This window comes from Lepidochelys olivacea, assembly GCF_965140295.1.
Source record: "Lepidochelys olivacea isolate rLepOli2 genome assembly, chromosome: 6".
Classification (NCBI taxonomy): domain Eukaryota; kingdom Metazoa; phylum Chordata; order Testudines; family Cheloniidae; genus Lepidochelys; species Lepidochelys olivacea.
In genome coordinates, this window is record NC_140416.1 from 101,430,202 (window position 1) to 101,452,885 (window position 22,684).

Consider the following 22,684-nt stretch of genomic DNA (forward strand, 5'->3'; position numbering starts at 1 on the left):
ATTTTAAATAAAACCCAGAAAGATCCAAAAATAATATCCTGTTCCATCTCTTGGGTATCAAAGAAGAAAATGTAATGGAACTTGAGCATCAACAGATGAAAGTAAACATTAAACCATGAAATGGAAAATACTCACTGGAAGCATTCCATGCCCGTTCCTGCAAAATTTGGAGAGATTCTATTCCAATTTTTGTACACTTAATGACTTATTTGCTTTGAAATTTGCTGCTCTCCTGGTGGATAAAGTCTTTGAGGCAGAAATTGTCCTCTTTGCCAAACTTGGGGCACACACACAATACACCTTTCACAATACTAATATTTAACAAAGGTAGCATACGTTTGTAGCTAATTTAAAAAATGGCATTAAAAATTTATTCACTTCCATTTGCTTTATCAAAGATATATTTGACCATAAGAACTGAAAATTAAAACAGAATTGTGATTATTTATCCTTACTAAGATTTCAGCCTACTTTGGCAGTTCAAACTTAGTTTTTCACTTAAGTAGAAGTCTTGCATGAAAGACCCTCTAACCTTGGAGAAAAACCTCAACAATAACCAGATGGAGTGGGAAAAGTTTCACTTTCATTGAAATAGGACTCTCTCCCTTTCCCCAGTAACTAATTTCTTGGATATTTCCAAAATGAAGAGTTCAGAATTCTGGATTGCACTTCAGAGTCCTGTGTAAAGTCAGTTTCTTTCATCTGTAACTGTAATAACCACACTTAGGAACTAGTCAAACAAGTTGACCTTGGGAGATGGACTAGATGACCTAATGGGTCCTTCCCATTTCTATAATCTCTGTAATATGATTGTATGAAACTCTTTTTCTCTGTGTTGGCATTCACTTGAAGCATTCTAGAAAGAGAGCCTGAGTTTTTGTTTTGTCTTCCCAAATTTTTCTAAGAGACTATTGGATCTCAGGTTTGTTTTCTTTAAACTCAAGAAAAGTGCAGAGAGAATGTATTGTAGCTGAAATACTCAAAAGCCCTCTAGGAACAAGTTTCCCTGAGGTATCTTTCAGTGGAAATATGGTGCAATTATTTAACCTCATTTTTAGTTCCCTTCTTGAACCAAAAAACCCTAGAGTTTTTAAGGCCATGTATAATAAGATGTGAACCAAAAAGATCACCTTTATACACACTCTATACAACATGTAAGCAGAATATTGCTTTCTCAACTGAGAGAATAAAAGGCTTTTTTTTGTTGTTACTCAGCAAAGCATATTTAATAATTTTAATAAGACCAGGACTATGACGAGGCTCATGTTAGACTGACCTGCCTCTGAAGAGCTTCCTCTATAACCCATGTAGTATTGTCAACAGCTGGAGTTCCTGACGGATTCTTCCTGACCTGCTGAAATGGTGGACAATTTAGAACTTAAGTCTCAGCAAATTAAGGACCTTTGAAGTCCCTCATCCTAGGTCAGGGGTGGGCAAACTTTTTGGCCTGAGGGCCACATCAGGGAATAGGAAATTGTGTGCCGGGCCATGAATGCTCACAAAATTGGGGTTGGGGTGTGGGAGGGGGAAAGGGCTCTGGGGATGAGGAGTTTGGGGTGTAGGAGGGTACTCTGGGCTGGGACTGAAGGGTTCAGCGGGGGATCAGAGCTGGGGCACGGGTGCAGGAAAGAGTGCAGGTTCTGGCTCGGGGTGCAGGCTCTGGGGTGGGGCTAGGGCTGAGGTTTGGGGTGCAGGAGGGTGCTCTGTGCTAGGATCGAGGAGTTTGGGGAGGGGGATCAGGGCTGAGGCAGGGGGTTGGGGCATGGGGAGAGGCTCAGGGGTGCAGGCTCAGAGCAGTGCTTACCTCAAGTGGCTCCCAGAAGCCGTGGCATGTCCCTTCTCCAGCTCCTAGGCATGGAGCAGCCCCCGACCTTCAGAGCGGGGCCACGGCGCAGCTTCCGGGAGCCGCATGGTGCGGCCCCGTCCCGGCACCCCAGCTGGAGTGCCGAAGCGGGGCTGAGCCGCATATTGTGGCCCCAATCCAGTTCCCTAGCAGGAGCTCGCAGGCTGGCTTGAAACAGGCCTGTGGACCATAGTTTGCCCACCCCTGTCCTAGGTTAAAACTGTGGTATCTCTAATGAGAAAGGAGATTAAAGTACTGACACTACAGTCAGGTCTATACTAAAAAAAGTTTGTTGGTATAGCTATGCCAGCCAAACCTCCACTGTAGATGCAGTTTACACCAGCAAAAAAGTGATTTTGCCAGCATAATTTATACCAATTCTCAGAGTAAAATAAGTGATACCAGCAAAAGGGCTTTTATGCTGGGACAACTGCGTATACTGTGTATACTTTTGCCAGTGCACAAATTGGCACACTCCTAATTGATACTGATATGCCAGCAAACATTTCCAATGCAGACCAGGTCTCAGAAACAACAACACAGTGTCCGTAAGTTTTACAAAGGAAAGTTCCCACTTTAACAGAACAAAAATACATAGAGCCAGATTCTGGTCCCCACTAGCCCTTTTGTACCACTTGGCAAGGGGCGAAGGAGAGGGGCTCTAAAACTGCCCTAAACATACAGCTAAGGATTCTCCTGGAACATGCAGAGCTGGCACTACATAAATTCCCCTTCTATGGCCTCCTTGACACAGAGGACCTACTGGGAGTGCTCAGAGGGTAGGAGGCTGTGATAAATGAAAGGGGGAGGGAAAGTAGCTCCCTTTTATGGACACCCTGCCAGCCAGTAGCTATAAAATCCCTCTTAGTAGCTGTTCTTTAATTGCTCTACCTGTAATGGGTTAAAAAGTCTCACTGCTATGCATCGGTAAAAGGAAGCGAGTGGGCACCTGGCCAAAAGAACCAATGGGAAGACCAGAAATTGTTAAAATTTAGAAAAAACTCCCCTTTTGTCTCTCTGGCTGTTCTCCCGGGGAGAGGCAGACAGGGCAGCAACTATGCTGTAAGAAGCTTGGGCCAGGTATGAAAAAATCATCCGTATCATACTTAGAAACTACTCTTTTAAAGCCCCAGATACGTAAGTAGATCAGGAAATGTCACGGAAGACGCGATTAGGTTTATCCCTTTTATTTCTTTATGGCTTGTGGATTCCTCTGTGCTAACCGCAAGTGCTTTTGTTTTGCTTGTAACCTTTAAGCTGGACCTCAAGAAAGCTATTCTTGGTGCTTAATTCTGGTAGTTGCTCTTTTAAAAATCTAGCAATAGCCTGAGTTCCTAGATGCTTTTTCTTTTCTTTTTTCCAATAAAATTTACCTTTTTTTAAAAAACAGAATTGGATTTTTGTGTCTTAAGAGGTTTGTGCGCATTGTTTAATTAGCTGGTGGCAACAGCTGATTTCCCCCCCTCCCTTTTTTTTCCTCCTCTCTTCTTTCTCAGCCCTTCCCGGGAGGGGTAAAAGGGCTTGAGGGTACCCCAGAGGAAGAAATTCCCAAGTGCACCTTCCTGAGCTCTCAAACGGGTTCTGCACTTGGAGCGGCCAGTATTAATTTTTAGAATCCTTGCGGGCCCCCACCTTCCCCACTCAAAGTGCCAGAGTGGGGAATTAGCCTTGACAGAGACAGTGTAGCCAAAGCACCCAGCTCCAGCGGTCCCAGCCTGGTGTGATTGCTCACTGGGGCCATTTCAAGCTTATGTCAGAGCAGCCCTGGCCCCCAGCAGTCACAAGAACAGAACAGGATACATTCACCCCACCAGCTAAGTGAGCAGAGTTCTAGGTTAGCTAAAAATGTAGCACAGATAGAAGCACACTACTGAAAATTTAAAAAAAAAAAAAATTCTGCATCACTCTTCATTGTGAAACCTCCTAGAGAGCTTTAAAAACAAAAACTCTTCCCCGCTATGAAGATTTACTTGGACAGTGTTTTCTTCTCCTGAAGTTATATATGGAGCTAAAATTAAGAGTCAAGTGCAAATCTTTACCTTTTTTTTTGCCTTATCATTAAAACAATACTTTTTAATCCAATCTGATTTATTTTGTGCTGTTTACTTCCTGCATTTCTTTCAGGTTAGATAAGCACACTGGCTACATGCCACCCCTCCATCCTTTTTTAATAAGCATATATTCATTCTGGGTCTAATTCACTTGCATAATAATGCTTATGTTCACAACACTGTAAATGTTTAAATCCAAAAAATCATTGAAATTTAAAAATAAGTTAAACATTTTTAATCATACTACATTTCATAAAATTTTGAAGGTCTGTAGTTTGACTAATCTAATGGTAAGTATTTATAATTTGTTAGCTACCTACCTCTTACATAGTCAGCACCTATGGAGAAAATAAAGCTACTACTTCGTAAGAAGTGTGTGTGTATAAAATTAAACTACAGATTATTCAATTTTATATTATCCTAGATTGTGAACCTAAAGCCTTTACAGTATTGTTCTAAAGGTTTAGCCATTTAACAAAATTCAATAAAACATGTTAATGCCTAATTTGATGCATATAAATGTTTGTAATCTGTTTCTCTCATATTATAAAGCACAGACTTACCGTTTTAATTTCTGAGATCTGTGTTTGTGTTCTTTGAACTGCATTTTGACATCATGATATCAGTTTGTACATTAATTGCATCATTTGCAAGCTTCTGCTCTAAAATGAAATAAAAACCAACATAAGCGTGGAATTAAAGGATAGCTCAAATTCTGTAAACAGTCCAAAATACAAGGAATTTGTAAAAGAAAGGACAATAATATTTGGGTCATAAATAATAACGTAAAGGTCCCTTATGTAATTTCTCAAAACCATCCAGAGATATCTATATCAGTACACAAGAAAGGTAAGCTCGTGTGTTAAAGGTCTATCGTGAAAGTGACAACATTCTCCAGTATTTTAGTTTAATAGTGAGAATCAGATGTAAAAATTTCGGAATTTGTATTTTTTTAAAATGATTAAAAACTATTTCAAGAAATGAATGTTCAAAAAAGGAAAAGACTCAGCAAGAAATGAAAAGATAAATTACAAGATTTATTTTACCAGGACATTTTAAAATATGATTTTTGTAGTAGTTTTAAATTCAGCAATTGCTGGAAACCAATAGGCTGCCATTAGTCAACAAGAATGAAAATTAGCAGAGAAATGCAGTAGTTCTGTATCCTGTTTAATTATGCTAAATTTTTCACACACATAATAAAGAATTCTAAGTTATAAACAAAAAAGGCAAGAAAGTTCAAATTATGTTTTGTGCAAATTTTAATTTGAGCCTCAACAAACGTCCTCAACGCATGAAAAAGCACTGAGTGTAGTTTACTACCTCCTGAACATGTCAATACATTCAATATCTTATTGATTAGTTAATATCTAGTAAGACGGTGCAATGTACAAAATCAAAGTTCAATTTAAAAAGTGTATATATATATATTTAACTGTCATTTGTATAAATGCAACTAGCGGGATTTAACAAAGAATTTAGTTAAATACAAACATTGTAATTGCTGCTCCACAGACTTGCATCTGAAACACAGAAGTATAGTCTCTAAGCAGCAATTCTACTTTGTGTATCCACAACTATATACATCCCCATAGAGAAAAGGGAGCAACAGAAGTTACTCAATTTATTCATCCAATGTGTAAGCATTCCCAGAATGACTGAACCATTCACTGAAAAGAAAAAAGCTCTACCAAGTCCATTTTTCTAAACACTGTTACTGAAAAGTTAAAATACAAAATGAACCTTGATAAGAATTTCTATCCTAATCAGTTTTAATAAAAAAGGACATTCCTAAAGATTACTTCAGTGTGTTCATTTTTACCTCTAATGCTGCTACAGAGCTTTTCCAGAGTTTCCAAGCCTGTAATTTTGTTTCACCCTAGGTAACCTAAAAGGTAATATAAAAAGAGAACACTTTAACATGAACTCTCATAAAAATCAATCATGCCATGTGGTAGTCTGTTTTCTTGCATTTTAAGATTTAGCTCTGTGGCAAACGCACATGGTCCTTCAAAATCTAATCATCACACATCCTTTCTTGGCTGGGGATACAGACAATGAGTGTCTGAAATATTGGTTCTAAGTGCTCAGGAGATATTTGCATATTTTCTGTTTTATTTGCTAAAGTAATTGCTAGAGACCAATTAGATTTACAGCCCTTAAAAACAAAAAAACTTCAGTGTGTGTTTCATTTATGATCAAAATGGAGTTTTAAAGAAACTTAATATTCACCATACTTTAAAAGGCTTATAGCATGCATTAGTTTTATGGTGAAATAAATGCAAACACAATTATTACTTCATTTTATAAAAGGGTCGTCCATTACATTCAGGAAAATACAGAGTACAGTATGTAAAATCAGATATTTTGCGCTCTTGTGCAAAAGAGAACTGCTTGAACTTTATATCCCAAGATATCATATTAAGCCATGTCTTTCTCATGTAAAGACCCTTTTCTCCAGGATAAATTTATTTTTTCCTTTCTTTTCTCCAGAAAGTACAGACAATCACTTGGTACATTTAGCGATCAGAGCTGAAGTTTAAGGAGTTCCTGTTGTGTCTAATTTGTTAGTTACCATCAAATTACATTCACACTGTCTAAAATGTGCATGATTTCTATTGAACCAGTATATGGTCTAACTGTAAAATCATTTCAGTTGCTGTTAGTATGTTATTAAAGAAATCATTGTTTTCTCTCTAGTAAAATTGCTAAATCTGGTCTAAAAAAAACTTGTTAAAGATAGAAATGGTTCTCTCTACAAGGGGGAGCAGAATGTTTTCTCCGATCCACAGAGGTAGTCAAAATATATTATAATAAACTGAACAGAAAAAAAAATGCCACAATCCTTTGGCATAATATCTAACTTCATACACTACATAGTATTAGTTTTTGATAATTAATGTAGGAGGCAAACATATTAAGGTGACAAAATGGAGACGGACTAAGTATCACTGATTCATTAAAAGTCACTGACAACTTCTGTTAACACTACATAGCCGTAAAACAGGGGATTCAAATTTTAATTGATGGGCATGACACTGACTGCCCTTCAGCATGGTAGGCCCTTTTAAGGCCAAAACTAACATGTATCCCAGATAGGCCACACACCAGAAACTCAGTCAAGTTATAGTACAAAACAGCAAGCTTACAAAACATTAGCATCTAAATGATGTTGGTTGAAACCTTGGACAAAAACCTGTTGCAGCAGACAGCCAACCCTTCCTGTCTGAAGGCCAAGGGAAACAACAACTTGCAAGTGAGCACTGCTGAACGATGGCAATAGCGAGTGGTTACCAAAACAGACTACAAAACCTACTCCCTTTCTTCACTGCAATGTGTTGCAGATACCAGTCAAATTTTACAGTCAAAGGTCTCTTTTACCATACACTGAACAAGCAACCCACCCAATCTACAGTAAGTGGAAAGCATATTAAAAGAACACAGAAGAAAAAGGGGAAACCATGACACTGCTAAATGATAAAACTGGAAAGAGAAGATATTTAATGTACGGTGGCATTACTATGGAGAAACTGTATAGCAGAGGTAGGTTTTTCATTTTTGTAGGATAATAGGACTCTCGTCATTTCTGATTAATAAAGATAAAATGAATGACAAACATTTATTAAGAACACTATAACATGGCAACTTACTATGATTGGTTCATAAGTTTTACAAGCTTAGTTTAGCAGTATGATTAACTAGAATTTTGTTTGAGTTGTTTATGCAATATAAAAAATTCACTTATAATTAAAGCTAAAAGCTGAGATTTCCAAAAGTAAACTATTGATTTGGGAGGCCTAACTATACTAATTTTAAAGGGTGCTTATTTTCAGAAAGTGTTGAGGACCCTCCCTTTAAAAATCAGGCCTCTTTAAGGTGGCTCAAGTTAAGCACTCAAAAATATCATTTCCAAACTCAACAGTCACTTCTGAAAACCTTGGCAAGAATCTTCCAGGCATTTTGGCTAATTGCTACTCAACGGTCAGCCAAATGTCAGTAAACTTAGCCAACACACACCAGGCCAGTAGGAAGGGCAGACACGGATTCATAAGCATTATGGTACCTAAAAAATAATTCAAAGAGCCATGCTGCAAAACGCAAAAAACTTAAGTTTATTTTATCTATAGTTAGCAATTCAAAGATTGCAAGAAAAAAAGCCAAAATAGATTTTCAGAATTAAAAAACTTCCAGAAGTGTGGTAATGACAGTGTTTTCCAACACAAGTTATCAAAGCTGCTGCTTGATTTAAAAATCTTCTATAGTTTGATAGAAAAATTTTCCCCCTCAAATTGCTACACTAATTTTCTAATAAAACCATAGCGAATCATGGAAATGCTAAAAATAATGCACAAAATTCACTCATTAGGCCCCTATCCTGCTGCTGGATCTGCACAACTGATCTGATGACAATGGGTCTCCATGCAGGAGTAAGGGTTGCCAGCATGAGTCCAATTGCAGGATCAGTATTTATATCAACAGTCACCAAGCCATTTCTAAGATTGCCAAAGACCTCATGCAAAAGTTCTGGGATTAAAAAAAAAAAACCTCCATTCTTCCCATTCAATACCAAACAAAGCATTCAGAATGAATAAAACAGCAGTTTGACAACTCAGGGTGATTGGCAGCCCATAGTAATATCAAGTAGCAAATAAACCTTTTCCTAAGGTAAGCAGTGTTTAAATGTGAATTATTCTTTAGAAAACAAAATCCAACAAAACAAAGCCATGACACTGTATTACAGTAACCAAAAAACATCAGTTTTAGACTGGATGCAATTATTAGCATTATAAATAGACATTTTGTACACAAAAAGATATACAGTAAAATAAAATACCATCCTAATTATAAGAGTAGGGCTAAAATTCTGTCAGCAATTACCCGTACTGTCTGGCAGTAACTCCACAGTAAAGACTTAATACCATGGGCCCAAACCTTCTGCCATTGAAGTCAGTAGCAAAACTCATATCAGGCCCCAAGTAGCCTCCTAAGCAAATAGCTTAAGGGCAAACATTGAGAAAAATCTTTCCTCATCACTACTGTGAACCGAACTACTGATCACATAGGAACATTCCTCCCACTAGGATAATACAGAAGAGTGTCGTATATTTTCAGAAGTGACCAGTGATTTGGGGAATTTCATTTCTGGAGTGCCCCCACCTAAGAATTTTTTTCTGATTTTCAGAAATGCTGAGCTTCTACTCTGAAAAGTCAGGTCTCTTTGAGATGTCTATAGTGGGGCACTTAAATTGCACTATCATGACAACTTTGGTAAACTGTTCCAGCAGTTAATTGCTCTCGCTGTTAAAAGTTTATGCTTTATTTTCAGTCTGACTTTGTCTAGCTTCAACTTCCAGCCATTGGATCATGTGATGCTTTTCTCTGTTAGATTAAAAAGCCCATTATTAACTATGTGTTCTGTATATACTGTAATCAAGTCACCCCTTAACCTTCTGTTTGTTAAACCAAACAGATTGAGCTCCTTGAGTCTGTCACGAATAGGCAGATTTTCTAATCCTCATCATTCTCACTGCTCTTCTATGAGCCCTCTCCAATTTATTAACATCCTTCTTGAATTGAGAACACCAGAACTAGACACAGTATTCCAGCAGCAGTTGCACCAGTGCCAAACAGAGGTAGAATAACCTCTCTACTCCTACTTGAGTTTTGAATAGGGCTAGAAAACCCATTAGAGGCAGAGAGTCATAGCAATGTAGGACTGGAAGGGACCTCGGGAAGCCATCAAGTCCAGCCCCCTGTGCTGTGGTAGGACCAAATAAACAGACAGCATTGACATGTATTTGTCCAATGTGTTCTTAAAAACCTTCCATTGATGGGGATTCCACAGTTGCAGAGCTCTGGAAGCGAAGATAGTACAAAATTTTCTAACTAGCCCTAACTTTCTCTATATTCTTACAAACTGCTTTGAGGCTAAGTACACGTAGGGCTGGGAGAGACAGTCAGTTAAAAGGGAACCACAGAGTACTAACCAACACACAACCACGGGCACAGGAAATTACTCCCTTCCCCTTAATTGACTGTATTATAGACAGTTTTTGAGTTGTAAATCCAGCATAGGGAGCATGTGTACACAGCTCTGAAGTACACTGCAGGGAGCATTTCTGAGAATTACAAGACTTACGGGTTTAGCAGAAAGAGTATGTGCGGGGGGGGGGGGGGGATGGGGGGACGGGACAAGGTACTAGTGCTAAGACTCAGGACATGCGGAAGTAGTTATGGTGGGTATCTGTGTGAAGTGCCACTGAAGGTGTTTTTCCTCCTTGTATCTGAATATGGTTGTAGTCTTTCCAGTATGAGCAGGTTCTGGAACAGGAGCAGATAGGCAGACTTCAAGACTGTTCTGCAGCTCTCCTGGTATGATCCCAGCAAAGTGGAGGTTCCACTGGAAGTAAAATGGTAATCCTGAAAGGGAGGGGCAAGACTAATGTTCAGGTTTTCTGGACCTTCTCAATTAGCCCCACTTTATTGTGAAGCTATTCCAAAGGCACCCAAAGAACTTTGGCTGCAGGAGCACATCTGGTGCTCAGGGAGTGAATCCATTCCAGCTACTACACTCTATTACAAGACAGAAAATTCCTTTAGCTGGCCAAAGGAGTTGAGATGGAAAAGAGGAGCAGGAGTAAGACCTTGATAGAGAGGTTACTATTAGAGCTCCTCAAGGATTAGTCCTGGGACCACTTTACTTAACATTTTCATTAATGACCTTGGTACAAAAAGTGAGACTCCAGTAATAAAATTTACAGATGACACAAAGTTGGGAGGTACTGCCAATATGGAGAACAACCAGAATCATACAAGAAGATATCGTCAACCTTGAAAACTGGAGTAACAGAAATGGGATGAAATTTAATAATTCAAGGTTTAATTTAATAGCACTTGGGGATTAACAACAAGAATTTTTGCTATAAACTGGGTATATATTAGTTAGAAGCAACAGAGCAGGAGAATGACTATGAGCCACCAATGCGATGCAGCTGTGAAAAAGGCTAATGCAATCATACGATGCATCAGGTGAGGTACTTCCAGTATAGATAGGAAAATGTTATTACCATTATACAAGGCACTGGTGAAACCTCTTCTGGAATGCCGTCTGAAGTTCTGGTCTCCCATGTTTAAGAAAGATTAATTCAAAAGGGAATAAATGCAGAGAAGAGCTACTAAGATGATCAGTGGAATAGAGAACCTGCCTTACAAGATGAGACTTGGGGAGCTTGGCTTGTTTATCCTAGTAAAATTAAGGCTATGGGGAGATATGATTGTTTAAATACATCAGAGGAATATAAATCAGGGAGGGAGAGAGAGGAGTTATTTATGTTGAGGGCCAAATTCTGGCACAAGAACAAATGGATACAAACTGGCCATCAGTAAGTTTAGGCTTGAAAGTAGACAAAGGTTTCTAACCATCAGAGGAGTACACTTCTGGAACAGCCTTCCAAAGGGAGTAGTGGGGGCAAAATAACCTAACTTCTTTCATGACGCAGCTCGATAAGTTTATGGAGGGGATGGTATGGCGAGATTGCCTACAATGGCATGTGACCCATCTGTGACCGCTATCAGCAAGTATCTCCAATGCCAGAGATGGGGAGGGCTCTGAGTGATTACAGAGAACTCTTTCCCAGGTGTCTGGCTGGTGGGTCTTGCCCACATGCTAGGTTGTACCCGATTGTCACATTTTGGGTTGAGAAGGAATTTTCCCCCAGATTAAAGTGGCAGAAACCCCGGGTTGTTTTGGGGGTGTTTTCTGCCTTTCTCTGCAGCATGGGGCATGGGTCACTTGCTGCTTTGAACTAGAGTAAATGGTAGATTTTCTGTAACCTGAAGTCTTTAAGATTGGAGGACTTCAGTAACTCAGCCCGAGGTTATGGGCCTACTATCGAAGTGGTGGGTGAGGTTCTGTGGCCTACAATGTGCAGGAAATCACTAGATCGGGGTTCTCAAACTTCATTGCACTGCAATCCCCTTCTGAGAACAAAACTTACTATATGACCCCCAGGATGGGGTGGGGGGACACCAAAGCCTGAACCTGCCCAAACCCCACTGTCCTGGGGGCGTGGGGGGGGGAGGTGCCCAAACCCCACCACTTTAGGTGCGGGAGGTCAAAGTACAAGGGCTTCAGCCCCAGGCAGTGGGGCTCCGGCTTCGGCTCTGGCCCCGGGCTCCAGCAAGTCTAATACCAGCCCCAGCGACCCCATTAAAAGAGGGTCCTGACCAACTCTGGGGTCACAACCCACAATTTGAAAACCACTGGACTAGAGGATAGTGGTCCTTTCTGGCCTTAAAGTCTTTGAGTCTGTTACTTTTAGTTAATGTTATAAAGCACATGCTGAAGATGAAAATTTGTATTAACTACTCTATTATAAAATGAGATCAAAAAGTGTTTAAACACAACTTCCTTTGTACTTTATTTTTTTCTTGTTCCTTTAGAGTCAAGCTATATTTGCTGTTCAAATACTTTAAATTATAAATTTAAATATTCAAAGTTGTTTAGCAACATAGCAATCCCTTTTCTTCTTTTTAATCCCATGGCACTAAGAGTCAGGAATTTTCAATGTAAACAGTAAGAGGAGACTTCCAGTCCAACTGCATATGTTTTTAGAGGTGTAAAAGCCCTACTTCTTACAACAAAGTGTTCACATTATAAATATTTCACACAAAAAAAGTGTTCAATAGAATTGTGAAATATTACAGATAACTCCCAAACTGTTCCTTGTGAAACTAGCTCCAATGTCAGTAACTGCTAGTAACAGAACTCCTTGACAGAACAAGGAGTAATGGCCTCAAGTTGCAGTGGGGGAGGTTTTGGTTGGTTATTAGGAAAAACTTTTTCACTAGGAGGGTGGTGAAGCTCTGGAATGGGTTACCTAGGGAGGTGGTGGACTCTCCTTCCGGAGAGGTTTTTAAGGTCAGGCTTGACAAAACCCTGGCTGGGATGATTTAGTTGGGGATTGGTCCTGCTTTGAGCAGGGGGTTGGACTAGATGACCTCCTAAGGTCCCTTCCATTCCTGATATTCTATGATTCTAAGGCTGACATCAATTTAGCCTGTAAATACAAACTGATAAACTACAATCTACACAAACCCTGCAAGCTTTAACCCCAATAATGACTTCCAAATAACCAACATTAGAAGCAACTCAATGTAGTTTTTGAGGGAATTCTGGAAAAGTGTTCCTATCCCACCCATGCTATCCCGAGTAACCCATTTGATCTCCTTTTCATATATTATAAAGATTGTAGCCTCTCCTAAGTTAAAAATTGCAACCAACTTTCATTATGAAGCCTTAGTAAGGCTTAAGACAACAAAAATATTTCAGCAATATTCGGGGGGAAGGGAGGAAGAAGAGACCTGTTTTTCTCTGTAAGTCACTAAAAAGTTACCAGGTTTCAGAGTAACAGCCGTGTTAGTCTGTATTTGCAAAAAGAAAAGGAGTACTTGTGGCACCTTAGAGACGAACCAATTTATTTGAGCATGAGCTTTCGTGAGCTACAGCTCACTTCATTGGATGCAAAAAGCTCATGCTCAGATAAATTGGTTAGTCTAAGGTCCCACAAGTACTCCTTTTCTTTTTTTAAAAAGTTACCCTGATTTGTGATTTTCACTTTTATTTATTTCAATCTAGCTCACCTTGTTGCTACTGCTTACAATTTCCCATACAGTTAATGACTTGTTGTGGATAGTTTGGGATCAAAGATGATTAATTTCAAGCAGGAGTTAAGGGCCCATTTGTTCACAGTTATTTCAAGGGGGTATGGTCTGGGTCTCACACCCAGGCATTACCCTAGCCTTCACCGGAGCCCACCCCATGGGAGCAGGAAAAAATAGGATAAAGAAGGAAGACGCACAACTTTTATGTTAGCATATTTAATGTATGTTCCTTTATGTACTCATTCTCTCTAAGTTTGGGAGAAAAGGAGTGGAATGGATGTGTTAAGCACTTATATTAAAGTTTAAAGTACCCTCCTATAGGGATCCTTAACTATGATGTCATGACTGCATAATATTGCTGGATAATTTGGATTCTAGAGTTACGTAATTAGGAAAAAAAGAACCTAAAATTCACCAAAAGTCTGCAAAATTCTTGGACAAAGGATGACCTTGCACCTTCAAATCCCCACCTTATTTGGAGAACGGTCCCAAAAAATGTAAATGTATACAGTCATTAACAGATACCATATAAGCAACTGGATTTCGTCTTCCGCAGAGAAAGAGGTTATTGGCAGTGCAAAATTCTCCCCCTTCAATTCCTTTATACAGAAGGTACTCATTATGGCAAGAAGGAGGGGGGGGGGTAAGAAAGGCCCCAAATAATTTTGGCACTCTCCAAAATCTTATGGTCCTGCGGACAGGAGCTTAAGGCAAATGTGGGGACAAGAACTGTTTAGCAAGCAAATCACAAAATACTAAAACCTTCTCTGTTTCTGTGTGGAGCAAATAAAACCTAATTGATTTAAACCATTTTATATGACGACGAACTAAATTATAAATGCTGTATTTTGATAGAGGGAGGGGGACAGGTGTTAAATACCACTACTAGTAGGTCTTTTGGAGTTTTACAAAACTGCTACAAGCAAAAAAAAAAAGAAAGAAAATTAAGGCCTTGACCTGCAAAGACAGAGGCCATATTTATATTACAAAGTTAAGTCGACTTTCCGTAAACTGACATCGAGCCTCCAATTTAAGCAAGCAGATCTTGCGTCCACACTATGCTCACTGTGTCAGCAGGATGTAAGTCCTGCTAGGGAGGATGCATTGACACACTGAGCACTGCACTATGGGTAGCTATCCCACAGTGCACGTAGCTGAGTGGAATTTTGGGTTGGGCTTGCAATGCCTTATGGGACCAAAACATTGGCACGGGTGTTTATGGAAACATGGTGTTAGCCTACCATGATGGCACTTACCTCCCCCTCCTTCCTTCTCTGAAATCAACAGCAAACAAGCCAAGCCTTTTTCATAAGCCTGGATTACCTACGCGGATAGCATAGCACGAGAAACATGGACCCCATTCAGCTTTACACTGTTGTTATGAACATTACAAACATCTTGCGCCTTATCCTGCAGTATTTACACAGCCTATACAGGAGCCACCGTGTGGAACAATGCGATGCCACGCAAGCAGCCCTGCTGGAAGACAGAGCGGAGCAATTGACAGTTGCTGGTGACAGTCACACATCACCTTGACGCTGTTGAGTGCCATTTCTGGGCCCAGGAAACAAGTACTGACAGGTGGGACCGCATCATTATGCGGCCATGGGACGATAGCCGTGGCTGCAGAACTTTCGAATGCATAAGGCCACTTTCCAGGAACTGTGTGAAGAGCTTTCCCCAGCCCTGAAGCGCAGCAATACTGAAATAAGAGCTGCTCTGACAGTGGAGAAGCGAGTGGGGATAGCTCTGTGGAAGCTTGCCCCACTGTTCGCTAGCAGTTTGGCATTGCATCAATTTGGAGTGGGTAAATCTACCATGGGATCTGTTCTGATCCAAGTTTGCAGAGGCATTAACAGACTTCTGCTAAGAAGGGCAGTGACTCTGGGCAACGTGCAGGACATAGTGGATGGGTTTGCCGCAGTAGGGTGTAACAACACTGGTTCTGGTGGGACCCAACTGAGAGTGCCAGTTCAGGACAAATTGCTTAAAGCAGGGCAGTTACAGCCCAAGGCTGGGGTTTTTCCACCTCTAAGGCAAACCAAATCAGCCAGACAGAGAGGACTTTGGTTTTACCCCACTGGCTAACCACAAGTCACACAAGCAATTCCCTTAGACACCCCAGTTTCCCAGTATCACCACCAGTGCCACTTGTTATGGGGACGAATGGTTATGAAAATCAATACCCCAGTAAAAGAAAAAAGGTTTGCCCGATACCAAAGGACCAAGCCCCAGGCCCAGGTCAATATACAAATCAGATCTTACCCACAAATCACGCTGTTCCCAATCCTTTAGAGTCTAAAATCTAAAGGTTTATTCATAAAAGGAAAAAGATATAGATGAGAGCTAGAACTGGTTAAACGGAATCAATTACATACAGTAATGGCAAAGTTCTTGGTTCAGGCTTGTAGCAGTGATAGAATAAACTGCAGGCTTAAATCAAGTCTCTGGAGTACATCCACTGCTGGGATGGGTCATCAGTCCTTTGTTCAAAGCTTCAGTGTAGTAAAGTTCCTCCAGAGGTAAGAAGCAGTATTGAAGACAAGATGGAGATGAGGCATCAGCCTTTTATAGTCTCTTGCCATATGGTCTTTCTTTCTTTGTCCCAAAGACAAGCTGTCCATCACATGGCATGGAAAAACCTCAGAGATCTGTCCATACGCAGGTCCCTGCATACCTTGCTGAGTCATAAGGTATATCTGCCTTCACTCAATGAGTCAGTTGTATAGCTGATGGTCCTTAATGGGCCATCATGCAGGCTAGGCAGAGCTGACACCAACTTGTCTGGGGTGTCACCCAGAAGCATAGCACAAGTTTGAACTACAGACAATATAGAGCCAATACTTATAATTTTAAATACAAAAATGATACATGCATACAGATAGTATAATCATAACCAGCAAACCATAATCTTGTCTTAGACACCTTATTTGACCCCCTTTATACAAGATTTGGTGCCACTACAGGACCTTGGTTGCAACAATGTTCTATATGGTCCCAGATTATGTCAATAACGTCACACAGAGTTCCCTAACTGCAGTGAGGCGATAAACGGAACAACCTATCTTGGTACCAGACCACCTTGTAAAAGAGTACATAAACCGAAAGGGGCACTTCTCAATGGTGTTGCAAGAGCTGATGGATCACAGGGGCTGTTTCACTGACATTGGAAAGGTGCATGATGCGCGCATCTTTAGGAACACAGGTCTGTTCAGAAACCTGCAAGCAGGGACTTCCTTTCCAGACTGCAAAATAACCAGTGGTGATGTTGAAATGCCAATCATGATCCTGGGAGACCCAGCCTACTCCTTGCTCCCATAGCTCATGAAGCTGTACACTGGCAGTCCGGACAGCAGTAAGGATTGGTTCAACCATCGGCTGAGGAAGTGCAGAATGGTGGTGGAATGTACCTTTGGACATTTAAAAGCTCGCTGGTGCTGTTTGCTTACTAGGTTAGACCTCAGTGAAAACAATATTCCCTTTGTAATTGCTGCCTGCTGTGTGCTCCACAATATCTGTGAAACCAAGGGAGAAAAGTGTACACTGGGATGAGGGGCTGAGGCAGATCACCTGGCAGCAAAACACCAGGGCAATACAAGAGCACATCCAGGGTCTCTGCATCTCTGTGAGGCTTTGAATACAAGTTTCAGCAATGAGCCAGAGTAATATGACACTTATCTGTGTTGTTCCTTACCAAACGGTCCCCTCTGTTGTATTTTTTTCCCTCTAAACTCCACCCCCACCAACCACCATATGTTGATTGAAAAAAGAGCCTTTTCTCCTCAATCCATTAAGTTTTATTATGCACACAACCACAGAGACAGCAAAGAAAAGTGATATAACCCGGGGCAAAATGGCTAATAACACTGTGGGAGGAGAAAAAAAAATTTGCTTACAGATGCACTGCAACAACAATCAAAGGTGTGGGAATGGGTGTCTTCTGGTCCTTGTACCCGCCCCTGGTGTTGAGTGCAAGGGATACTTAACCACTTCTCCCCTGCCACATAGGACAGTTGGGCAGGAGGATGTAGAACTGGGTGATGATGGCGACAGGTTCAGCATAGGCTGCAGAGGGACTCTAGTATCCAGCTTCCTTTCTTAAACCTCAACCAGATGCCTCAACATGTCTGATTGCTCCTTCATAATCCACAGCATCTCTTCAAGCATGGCACACACTTGTTCCCTGCATGCTTTCCTGTCCTCCATGTCCAGGTTCTCGGACAGTATAATCCTCCATGCTCTGAGCTCCATCATGTCAGTCTCAGAGGCACACATTAACTCACTGAACATGTCCTCCTGAGTCTTCTTTTTCCACCTTCTAATCCGGGAAAGTCTCTGTCCCGGTGTGGAAGATGCACCGACGGACCAGATTTCAGCTGCAAGGAATGCAAAGCACAAGGGTAGCACTGACAGTGCATACATTGTTTCTGGTGTAAGGTTAACTTTTTTTTAAATAAAAAAACCACCCCTCAATACACTTCACTGCAAGCCACAACATAATCACAACTGCTGGCTATTGCAAGAGTTGGTTTGCTGCTTCAGCCATGGTGAGTAAGGCCACGAGCCATGGGTGAGAGGTCTTATGCTGCTACTTTTGTGAAGACATCCTTGGGATCACAGGTTGGAACTTGAAGAAAGCCCCTGTTCCCCTAGCAATCTGGATGGTGCTTGAGGACCGGCACCAGAGTAACCGCCCCGCCCCAGTTTTTTGTGTTTGTTTTTTTTTTTTTTACAAAAGCAGCACCAGGTCAGGGGAGGGGGGGGGAGAACAGAAACCCCACCCCCTTTCCTCCAACCCCAATGCTGCTTGCAATATACTTTGATCCCTTCCAACCACAACCACGGCATGTTTGGGAAAGCATGATTGTGTGATCCAGGTTCTCGGACAGCACAATCCTCCATGTGCTGAGCTCCATCTTGTCACTCTCAGAGGCACACATTAACTCACTGAACATGTCCTCTTGAGTCTTCTTTTTACCAAACGGGGGTGGGGGGACAGATTACTTGTTGAATTGTTTGCGGTTTAAGGGCTAGCATTGAAAACTTCCCATTTCCCCTAGGTGACCATATGCGATATTACTCTGGGTACAGAGACCTGGTCCTTATGCTGCAATGCTGTGTGCTGCAATGATGCCAGCAGAGTTCCCAGGGCTGGCCTGTGCCAGCTGACTTAGGCTTGGCCTGTGGGGCTGTTCCATCTCTGTGTACATTTCCAGTCTTGGGCTGGAGCCTGGCCTGGCCTTGCCTTGGGCTGTTTCGTTTCTGGGTAGACTTCCGGGCTTGTGCTGGAACCTGGTCTCTGGGACCCTGCAAGGTGAGAGGGTCCCAGAGCTCAGGCTACAGCCCTAGCCCAGAAGTCTAGACAACAATGGAACAGCCCCACAGCGAAGCCCAAGTCAGTTGGCACAGGGATCTAGTTGCTGTGTAGACATACCCTCAATTACCATTTGTCTAACAAGTTATCTTTGTTATAGTTGAGCAAACTGCACTGTATTTTAATTTTGCAGATACCCATTACACCTACTTTTTTGTACAGATTAAACCACCAAAAAATTAGTGTGTGTAACCCCTAGTTTGATTGGAAATGTGTACTCACAAGAAGTGCCTTCCCCAGCATCACACTCTGCTGCCAACTGGTCCTGTGAAGGGATATACTCCAGAGTTAAAAACAGTCCTTGGCTGTTGGGGAGAATGAATCCTCTGCTTGCCTGCCTCACACTTCTCCTCCTACTACTCAACAATGTCCTCCTCGTTGTTGCTCAAAGTCCCCTGAAAGCACTCTCGGGTAATGGAGGGGTCACCGCTGAGAATCGCATGTAGCTCCTCATAAAAGCAGCATGTCTGCGGGGCAGAACCAGAACGACTGTTTGCCTCCTTTGTCTTTTGGTATGCTTGCCGAAGCTCCTTTATTTTCACATGGCACTGCTGCATGTCCCTGGTGTTGCCCTTCTCCCCATGCAATCTTGGCATAGATATCAGCATTTCTTCTTCTGTATCAGCGCTCTGCCTGCACAGACTCTTCTCCCCACACAGCAATAAGATCCTCCACCTCCTGTGTACTCAATGCTGGAGCGCATCTGCAGCCTTGAGTCTCCATGATCAGCTGTGCTGGCGAGCTCTCCATGCTGATCAAACAGGAAATGAAAATTCAAAAGTTCCCAGGGCTTTAACAGGAGCAACTGTTTCCTGTGTACCTGGCTAGCGTGCAGTAGAGTTGAAAGTGCTCTCCAGAGCAGTCACAGCAGAGCACTGTGGGACACCTCCTGGAGGCCAATTCCTTCGAATTACACAACACAGTGTCTACACTATCCTTATGTCGACTCAACTGATATGCCTCTCTCAGAGGTAGAGTACAGAAGTTGACTTTACAGGCCACTTAGATTGGCAGAAAGGACTCGGTAGTGTAGACACAGATTTAATGTGGCTTATGTCAACCTAAGTTTGTAGTGTAGACCAGGCCAGAAGCAAGTATATAGCTTAACTCACATGACTAGTGCCATTGACTTCAATGGGACTACTCATATGCTTAAAGATAAGCATGCTATGTGCATCAGGCACTAAACCTGTATTTTTGTTAAAAATTTCTTTGTGACATAAAATCTTTGCCATTTCAAAACAAAACTGCTGCAACATTAACAATGAAAAGTTATTTAGACTTTCAGTACACTAACAAAGTTACTGTAAACTTTTTTGTACACAGGCAAAAATTTTCAAACACTGAAGTCTAAAATTAGGTTCTAAAGCCCATACTTAGGCTCCTAAGGCTGACACTGTCAAAAACACCTAAATGACTTTGGAGCGTAAATCCCATTAATTTCAAATGATAAAGCCTGGTAGAAGCTGTTCAGCTTTCTTGATTTATGGAAATTCAGTGAATCAGAAGATGGTGCTACTGGTAAATATAGTGCAGGCTATTTGCTAATCAATTTTGTGTTGTTCTCATGGTCAGGATATTAATGAGATCTTAGTCTTTCCATAGATCATGTTAAATGAGAAACTTCTTAGAAAAAAAGTAGTATGTAAAATCTAAAATTACACTAACAATTAGGAAACTAGAGAAATAAGTACAAAATGTCCACTTTAACAATTTAAGACTTTGAAGTGGAAAGTAGACACTAGCAACATGTACATTTTAAAATGTTTTTTTTAAATCATGATTTTTATCCACCCTGCTCTGTTCCTACTCCTTTCCAGACTTGCTTTGAATAAGCAAAAGCTTAGATGCGGGAGTTTAGTTTCTTTCCAAATTTAACCTTTGTTATTAGATTTTACAGTAGCTAGCTCTGTGCTTATGAACCTACTGAAATCTTTCATTAGATATCCAAACACACAAGTTTGTTCAATCTAGTTTCTTCTTCCCAGATGTCATATTAGACAGAAAGTCTTCAGAACACTTACTTTGGTCCAAATCATGGCTTTACTTAGCCAATTTTAGTGACATAAGCAGCTCAAGATGACTGCACCAGCGATCCTAATCAAGCATCTCTCGTTACAAAAAACAAAGTATCTAAATGGAAAGTGAGAGAAAGGGAGGAGTGTGGGATATAGAATTAGCTGAATAAAGGAAAGAGTATTTTATATATCATGGAACATGAAATTATTTAGCACGAGTGAAAGATCTGGATAACAGGCTTTTGACTGTTGCTGAGAAACACACACTAACTTATCTTCTTTCCTGCAGTCTTGTGTTAATGGTCTTGCTCTAATAGCAATAAACGTAGAGTTCCAGAAGCAAGCCCCTTATTGATTATTCAGGGAAAGAAGTGATTGAGTTTAGTAGGAGAGAAGATCAGTGGTGGTGAGCACCAGGGATAGAATGGACTGATCGAAATTTTTAGAAATTATAAATATTCTTGACAATCAACTTCCATTTTTAAAAAAGTTACAGGCATATTGCTTGAAACCCTGCCAGAAAAGAACACCTGCTCCTCATCCCAGTCACAACATACCGGATAACATTTAGTGTAATTCCTTGTAGGCCCTTATTCACTGAGATAAAGGCAATCAGGCTGTCTGTCTGTAAACAGTATTGCTGAAACCATGACTTTCCTTACTGGAACTCCCCTTCCATTCTGCATATATAAAATGCAGCTCTGAACAGACTGAAGTTTTGCCAGAGCACTCACTATTAGCCAAGACACAGGTTTCACGTATCAGGCCCTATACAAGTAAAGCACTAACTACGTTAAGAAAGCACAGAAAAAAAATTACTTGTCTCTTCAGACTTGATCACGTCTTTCCAAAACCCATGAAGCTCATAAACCTTTTTGGCATTCTCCCAGTTCCTTTCAACCAAGTACTTCAAGGTAAAGTGCAGGCCTAGAGCGCCTATAATCTTAAAAAAAAATACCACACACACACAAAAAACAAAAAAACACCCCACCTGCTCCTCCAAAATTTTGTCATCTGTTAAAGCTCAAGCTTTTTCCTCAAAAGATCCCAGTAGGAAAATTCCTGATTAAATGCTCTAGTTACCATTGTTGAAGAGAAATTCCACCATACTGAGCATCTTCTGATGGTTTTTCAACTACTTTCAATTCTAATAAGATCTATTTATCTATTCAAAACATAATCCTAGGATTTAAAATACCCTTGATCCAGCCTTGTGAATTGATTTGATCCAAATTTAAGATATATTAACAGCAAGTCGTAATTTTAACTTTCAAAGGGTGAATTGCCCTTGATGCCTTACTCCTGTGAGGAGTGGATTAGGGGGATTTACATCAACTAAAATTTAAGCGCTTTGAAGGTAGCCTGCAAAGTTCATTGTGCTTTTTTTGCTTCTCTACAATTTATAAAATATGAAAGATATTTTTGTCTTAAACAGAAAATTCAGGTTGCCCTATTTGGAAGCCTATGGTGACTGGAGAATGAATGACATTATACAATATGAATTAGGAAAGTGAAAGCTGAGCAACTGAGAAGGGAAGGAATTTTTAGAAAGCCTGTTAAAAATAATTTGGTTTTGTTAACACCTGTTTAGCTCCAATCAATAATGAACATTCTGAAGAAAGGAAGTCCTAGCCAAAAAACTGTACACCCCTGCCACTTCAATTAAGGTGCAAGACAGCTCACAATACACCTGCTCTGAGACAACCAAGAAGTACTCCAGCAACAGTGGCAAGAC

The 22,684-nt window shown here is 40.8% G+C and overlaps 1 protein-coding gene across 5 annotated transcripts in view; it reads right to left on the reverse strand.

The window, feature by feature from the left end:
* Positions 1-22,684, reverse strand: part of DICER1 (dicer 1, ribonuclease III) — a gene marked incomplete at its 3' end in the record, with an annotated part of 97,708 nt that overhangs the window by 70,101 nt on the left and 4,923 nt on the right. For 2 of the 5 annotated variants that reach the window (XM_084629950.1, XM_084629954.1), the window contains exons 2-4: positions 5,717-5,782; positions 4,458-4,556; positions 1,277-1,354 (exon numbers count right to left, since the gene is read on the reverse strand). The remainder of the gene's footprint in view (positions 1-1,276; positions 1,355-4,457; positions 4,557-5,716; positions 5,783-22,684) is intronic. The other 3 variants (XM_084629952.1, XM_084629953.1, XM_084629951.1) reach the window with 3 other exon arrangements.